We start from the raw sequence: 8,310 nt of genomic DNA, 5'->3' as shown, positions 1-8,310 counted from the left end.
TTCTCACCAGAGAGATGTAGAATGAACTTAATATCAAGTTCAAAGAGAAGGAATCTGGATTGTCAGTGAGAGAGGGATGTGTCATTAAGTCCAGATATTGTTCTGCAAGTGCAGTTTTTCCATTACCTTTTGTACAGTGTCTAGTCCCATAAATCCTGGTGTGCATCCTCTTTCGGTCGTAATGCCCAGCACTCCTGGCTGGCAGAGACTGAAGTATGCAGGGGCAGCCTGAACAGCAGCAGACGAAAGATGATAAAACTGTTTTATCATCCTACTTAACAGCTGCCTCTCTATTGTAATACAGGACACTTGATAACCCAACCATTTGTGTGTACAGGGTCAAAACATTGTCCCTTAGACATAATAGCTAGTAGTGTAATTAATGAAAACTGCAGTGTCCGGGTCTAAGAGATTTTGACAGCAAAAAGAAAAAGCATGCCTAATACTTTCCTTTATAGCAAAGCTCTTCCAATGGTTTACAACCCTAGACAATTCTCGGCTTTCAAACTGAAATTTCGTACCACTGCTCACTCTTGAAGACTCAGTTCTTGATGAAATTACAGCGTGCTTGGTTTGTTTATTTAAGGTAATAAGAAGCTAAAACTGAAGCAAAAGTATCTACTAGGGTTGGTTTGTTTGCTTTTTTTTGCTATTAAATGAGAAATACTGAATAATGTTTGGAGCAACTGTTACTCCTCAGCAATGTAGTACAGAAGGAGATATCTTGTCACAGAATAATTCTGCCAGAGGTTTCTGCAAATAGACATTAATGCATTTTGCTCAAGCCGTTGCAAGTCATCAGATGAAGGTCAGAATGCATATTACAATGTTCTTAATTTCCCGTGTCGGTTGGCATGTTTATAAAAATGTTCACTGTTGATACAAAGACATCAAAACGGTTGATTCAAAGAATGAATCATGACTGAAGTGTTATTCCTGTATTTGTGGTAGTTCAGTAGGCGTCTGGTACCACCACTTATGAAGTTTGCAATTCAAGATTTGCAATGTCTGTAACTAGGAAGTAACAGAAGGACAAAGTTGTACATAAATAGCTTACTTTTTCCTTTCTCACTAAAGTAGGACATGATTGAACTGCACAGGATCTATAGCTACAAGCAAAGATTTTAATATTATTATGTTTGCTCTCACAGTATGGAAGTCTTAGGGTGTCCAGAAACATTAAAGCCTGTTTTGGAGAAATGGTTTCTGACAAGCCATTGCTGTCTGCAGAGTGGGTGCACTGAAGCCAATTATGTGGTGGCGCTGCCATTTGCTAAAGTGTTGTATATGTTTTTAAATAATTTTCTGACCAGTGAAGTGGTTTGTTTTTGTTTTATTTCTGAAAAAAAAAATCTTGTGAAAGCATTTAGGAGATTTTTTTTATTCCTTCCTATTATGTGGTGGGGAGCAATTGGCTTATAGGTGGAGCACAGAGGGTAATTGGGAATGGGGTGACATCAGACTGGTGACTTGTCACTAGTGGGGTTCCACAGGGCTCCATCTTAGGCCCTGTGATCTTCAACATCTTTATAAATGACTTGGATGCAGGACTGGAAGGCATACTAAGCAAATTTGCAGATGATACAAAACTGGGAGGAGCTGTTGACCCCCTCAAATGCAGGAAGGCCCTGCAGAGAGACCTCGACAAATTATAGAACTGAGCAATCACCAACCATATAAAGTTCAACAAGGGAAAGTGCTGGATTCTTCACCTGGAATGGGGCAACCCTGGATGTACACACAGAATGGGGAATGAGATGCTGGAAAGCAGTGCTGCAGAAAGGGACCTGGGTGTCCTGGTTGATGGAAAGTTGAATATGAGTCAGCAGTGCCCTGGCAGCCAGGAGGGCCAACCATGTCCTGGGGGGCATCAGGCAAAACATCACCAGCTGGTCGAGGTGGGGGGGGAATTGTCCTGCTCTGCTCTGCACTGGTCCGGCCTCACCCTGAATATGGTGTGCAGTTTTGGGCACCACAATGTAAGAAAGATATTAAGCTCCTAGAGAGTGTCCAAAGGAGGGTAACAAAAATGGTGAAGGGCCTTGAGGGGAGGTTGTATGAGGAGTGGCTGAGGTCACTTGATCTGTTCACTCTGGAGAAGAGGAGACTGAGGGGAGACCTCATCATAGTCTACAACTTCCTTGTGAAGGGAAGAGGAGGGGCAGACACTGATCTCTTTTCTGTGGTGACCAGTGACAGGATCCGAGGGAATGGCCTCAGATTTTGTCAGGGGAGGTTTAGGTTGGATATTAGAAAAAGGTTCTTTCCCAAGAGGGTGGTTGAGTGCTGGAACAGGCTCCCCAGGGAAGTGGTCACAGCACCAGCCTGACAGAGTTCAAGAAGCATTTGGACGACACCCTCAGGCACATGGTGTGACTCTTGGGGATGGTCCTGTGCAGGGCTAAAGGTTGGATTCAATGATCCTTGTGAGTCCCTTCCAACTCAGCATATTCTGTGATTCTGTGACCCTGTGATAAAGAAATGCTATAGAGTAGTATATGCTCCAAGAAGCATATGAGGGTAAAATCATACCTGCTATACCTTCTTACTATTCTCCTCAATGTCTATAAAAAGTCCCTACTTGGTGGTCTAAGACAAGATTCCAGGCAAAATGCTTAAAAGTGCATAAATGACAGAAAAGGCAAAATACTCTTTTAACTTCAGTTTTCTTAGATACTGCAATAAAGAGTGGAACACATTCTTTTAAAGTGTGTTCCATTTAATTTTTTTTTAAGGTTATTATCTAGCAATATAGTTTATATTCTGCTAATCACCATAGTACAAGGATTTCAATAAAAACCAAGCAAAATATACTTTTAAAAATTCCCCACAAGATGTTAAACTAAATAGGATAATACAAGGATGTGGTTATGTGGCAGTATTTCAAACACTGGCACTTACTGATAAAAAACCATTATAATCCCCTCTGGAAACTCTTTCTATTCCCTTCTTGCTGACAAATGGGCCCAGCCTGGAATCTGTCATACTGAAGATCACTGAAAGCCACCTTTATGCTTTTCCTTCTCTCATCTCTCCCCTGAGTGTTACATTCTTTGAAGCAGCATGAAGTGAGAAGGTTGGTTCTATAATCCATGTTTCACTTGGCTAGTGCCACTACAGAAAACAGTTTGACTGTAGTCAGCTGTGCCTTGAATGTCCTCCCTGGTGAGCTGGGAGGTGCAGCTGCTTGTGTCCTGGTGATCTTCAAACAGTAGCCAAAAGCAGGCAGGCTGCTGCTGGTGTCGTCCCACCAACTCAAGATATTTAACAGACAAATCCAAGTTAGGAGTGTGGTTGCTTCAAACTTCATCTGTAGTCAAGACTGAAACAGGCATACAGTTGGTGAAAATGAATCAGATAATTCCTATAATTTTCATCACTGATGTGTTTTAATTAATGCCAACCTTGTTCTCCCCATGAGACAGAGTCAGTAGAAACATCACTCAATAACACCACAGGACAAGGCCCAGCTTTTGGGCTGAATCTACCAAACTTCTCTGTGCTTCCTGTACAGCCCCAAAAGAGGCAGTGGGGTGGGTATATGATAATCCATTTATCACAGCCACCTATCCAAATTTATGCAATAATTTTCCCCTTAAGGTAATAGGGAACTTCTGATCTTAATTTATAGTAGAAATTAAGACTGGACTGGGAATGCTTAATGCTTTGTGTAACCATCATTTAATGACAAAATGAGTCTGTTTAGCTTCCTGAGCTTTATCTCTCTGACTTTACTTCACACTCCCCCGTATCTCGGTGAGAATTTCATGTATCTACCCGGGTCTTGGCCTACCTTCCTTGCTGTCCCCATTTGTGTCTATGCAGCTGTCTGTCAGTCCTCCCACAGAAGCTTTTCAAAGTTAGCCAATTTCAAACAGGTTTTGCCAAGTCAAAGAGATCTCAAAGGTACTAAATTTATAAAAGTAGGCTGCCAGTCAAGTACAGAAAACCTGTTAGTACTTGCACTGAGGAAAAAAAGTCTTAATTATTAGTTCAACCCTTGTTAGGCATCTGAGCAGTTAGGGACCCAAGGCGGGAGATGATGCATAGTGCCATGACCACATGTGTAGCAGTATCCTGTGCCAGCCAGTGTAAAGCAAACTCTTTGTACTGGTTCTGGCTGGTACAGACCTAATTTTCCTAATAGCAGCCAGTATGGTGCTGTATTTTGGATTTGGGGCTAAAATAGTGGTGATAACACATCAGTGTTTTATCTGATGCTGAACAGAGCTTGCACAGCATTGAGGCTTTCTATTTTTCCCAGTAAGTAAGTCAGGGGTGGGCAAGAGGCTGGGAGGAAACACAGCTAGGGCAGTTGACCTGAATTGACCAGGTCAATATTCCAAGCTATTTAATGTCATGCCCATCAATAAAACCTGGGAGGCTGTCTTTTTAGAGTAGCCATTGCTCAGAGACTGGCTGAGCATCCATCTGCTTGTGGAAGGTGCTGAGTGATTGCTTTTGTATTGCTATTATTAGTTTTTTCATACCTTCAGTTATTAAACTGTCTTTATCTTGACTGATGAGGGTTTTTTCTTGCTTTTGCTCTTCCTACTCTCTCCCCCATCCTGCTCGGTGTGGGAGTGAGCATTTGGGTGAGTACTTAATTGCTGGACAGGGTCAACATTAATCTACATCTATGTGAGTTCTACCAATAGGAGTATAGATGAACCTCAATGGATAAAGAACCGAAGCATGTCTGGCAAACAATTAAGTAAGTTGCCACACTGGAGGTATTCAAACCCAGATTCATTGAACATAGCAGATTTACAGTACTGTAAAGTAGTAAAAAAAATGTCCTTGTAGCATGTGGAAAAAACATTTTTAACAGAATACAAATACACATAGGGGTGATTACCAAAGGATGCTTACTAGCTCACAGTAACTTGCCTGTATCCTGAGATGCACAGCAGCATCTAGAACGGTATAAATGCAGAAACTAAGAAAAATTATGTCAGAAAGAAAGTGTAGACACCTCCTAAATCAGAAGAGCATCATTTGGAAACGAGATGAAGAAGGTTTTGGGTGAGATGGACAATTGTATGATGATTATGAATTGCCAGCATGACATCTTTGTGAACAATGTGTTGTGATCTGGCATGGTCAGGAGTGGTTCCACTAGAGACACGGAGGCATAAATGCCACAGAAGGCAGTGGAGCAACCACACCTGCATCGTATGCCAAAGTCCATCACTTATTCTTGATTCTAGGATGTTTAGAGAAATGTTTATTCAAGCTTTTAAGCGTAGCCTATTAAGCCTAATAAAACAAGCGAAGTGGAAATATGATTACTGTCTTCTCCAACCAATCAGGGAACAAAAGGAACAAGAAATATAAACAGGAAAACAAAAACCTTAAAGTTACAAATTATATTGATATAATGGTAAATAATTATAAGGTGACCATTAATACCTTGGCATGGAAAGGTTTCTCATCCCTAGCATCTGGGATCATATTGCAGAATTGCTTTGTCATGAAAGCAAATGGGACTCAAAAATTGCTTGCCATGGCACTCTGTAAATTCATGGGAAGACTTACATAACAAGGTACCTGTGATGTAGGCTGGACACAACAAACCATAAGTCCTTTCTAATCCTGAGATCTTAATAGCTTAAAAAGTAAAGAACTTAGGTAGTGTTAAGTATTAGAAAAAGCTCTTGATAAAACCTCCTGGTAAAAGATCTGTGTGGTAATGGCATTGACTAGCAAAGAAAGCTTCTGGATCTGAGACAATAACTGCATTAATAGGAAAGGTTTCTGGATCTCTCTTTCTTCCTGCAAGCAATTAAATAATTCATTGAATAGTTCTCAAAGTTGGAATTTTCATTTGGGAGTAGGTGAACACAATGCTGTAGGAACATATATGAAGGGACTTCATAAGATCATCTTATCTGTCAAGGCTTAACTGCTTGTAAAAATATTGCTCTCTTCCATAGTGGGGTGAAGCAGTAAGAAACATAATTTTTCTTTGGACCAAGCAGTGCTACATAAGTATACAACATTTATCTGAGACTTGCTAAAGCTCTGCTAAGGCCTTTTACAATCTATAACAAATGTCTAAATAAACATAACTGGCAAAGTACTATGATGTTTATACTGTTTGCTGGAAACATAACAGAAAAGCGATGCTGGGTACAGTCATTACAAAGGGCTCTGGATCATAGACTTTTTCGGTTTTTGAAGAAGAAAATGTATTGATTTTTCCATACTGCTCAGCATTCAGAATCAGAGAAAAAGTTTCAACTGTTCTTTTTTATGTATGTGCCCTAGCTTTGCTTAGACACTGAAAGAAGGTATTTTTTTAAAAGTACATCTGATGATGACTTTTGACTACCTGGCCTTTTTTGGGTTCCCAAGTGGGAGCTGAGTGCTTACAAATATCAAGTTCCAAGTATAATAGCAATCTACATCCCAGCTAACCCAGATGATGATACATGATGTGTGAGCAGTTGGACTGCCCTAGCCATCACCCATCACAAAGATGGACTGAAATAAGCCCTTCCTGAGGAGGGAAAGGGCTTATGAGTTTTCTAGACTGACAAAAGCCTTAAAAAATAGTCCAGTATAATAGCATACATAAATATGTAAATTTGCTGATCTACAGCTAATTTTGTATAATGCAGTGGTCTACCAATCCAATGTACTTTATCAGATAGGTCCATGCTATAACTGTACTGAAACAGCTAGAAAAGTAGGCTTTCTGTGATGTAGACTTGGCTTTATATTTTTATTTATTCGGTTCTACCCTGAAACTCACACGTTATAGAGGACTGAAAGTGAAATGCCACTGATTGTTTTTAATTTGTGCACAGTAAATGTCACCGAGAAGAAATCATTAGTTCAGGAGGAGATATCCTACCAAGCAGGAGCTTATTGCTAGCACTGGTTTGAAGCCTATGTTTGCTTCCTGTAAAATCCAACAGAACAATGCAATAGGAATATCCTTGATTATTGTCCTTCTGAAATAAAATAAGGACCTGAGTGATCAGATAATAAGCACCTTAATATTTGCTAAGCAAAGCCTGAGTAACATTTTGGTGAAATGTTAGATTCAGTTATATCACCACGAAAACTTGGAAACTTGAATCAGAATTGATTTCAGCTTCATTAACTGACTGAGTTTAATGTAAATATCACAGTCATTCTGGCCTTTGAGAAGCAGATTTAAAAAATGAAAAGAAAACCTGGCATTTGTTGTTTTACTGGGCTCTTGAAAAATGTCAGTGTAGTTTAGTGAGGTAGTTTGTTTTTTATGGTTTTTAACTCCATCAGCTGTGGAACACATGGACTTCAGATATTCATTAAAAATTTCAAACCCTTTTACCATATTTTGATCTCTTTATTTTGGAAAAGCACAGTGCAGGGCTTTCCAGGTTTAGCTTCCAGGCATAGACAAATGCAGTTGGTCGGACCTGTTCAGGAGCATTTAGCATCCATACCAAGAAAAACATTATATTGGCCCTAACAGAAGAAGTGTCTGAATACTATTTCATTGTATTGATTGCTGCTTTCCGTTTTAGCACTACCTTTTGATCATTACTTAAGGTCTTCATCCAACCAGTTTTTGACCTGGTAACCAGAAGCTGTAATTGGCAGGCTGTCAGGATTACTTTTTATGAAGCAGACAATACAATCATGTACCAAGTAGGAATAAGTGTATAGTCTGTTGCTTCAGATGGTACTTAACTAAAGGTTTTTAAAACATATATGACATCACTGCTTGATGGATTTTAGTTTGCACTAAAACAAGGTGGAGAGAGTGGGCATGAATGTGTTTTGTAGATGACATATTCAACTAACAAAGAGACAAAGAGGAAACTGGGACATAAAATTCTCCAAGAGATCTCCTATGCACTGCTAAAATGTTGAAGTAAGTGGTGTTTTCAGAGTCTCTAAATTAGCCTTTCCCCAGTGAAGCCAGCAGTAAAATTCCCAGTGGTTGTAAATGATGTCAGGTTAGATCACTCTTCTTTAGGCCACAGAAAATCCTACCTTTTAAAAAATTATTTCTTTGTGTCCCTAATGTCACACTGGTGTCCTCTGGACCTTAAACTTCAAATTTGCTTCCTGCTTCCCTGAGCCTGTGTCATCACCATCCCAGCATGCAGGTGGCCTCCACTTTGGTGCAGCCAGATTTCCCCAGTTGTGAGGAAAGGGATGATGTGCATTTGAGCTGTTGCCTCCATGTAGTCTGGCTGTGCTCTCTGGAGTAAATTTCTTGACTGTAGAATACAGATAATGGCACTTCCCTGCCAACACGGATTATGTGAATTCCTCAAGCATTCTAGGGATAAAAGCCAAAAAGTAATG

Source organism: Chiroxiphia lanceolata, chromosome 3 (assembly GCF_009829145.1).
Source record: "Chiroxiphia lanceolata isolate bChiLan1 chromosome 3, bChiLan1.pri, whole genome shotgun sequence".
Classification (NCBI taxonomy): Eukaryota; Metazoa; Chordata; class Aves; order Passeriformes; family Pipridae; genus Chiroxiphia; species Chiroxiphia lanceolata.
The sequence above is the reverse complement of the archived record's forward strand: the minus strand, read 5'-3'. Positions refer to the sequence as shown.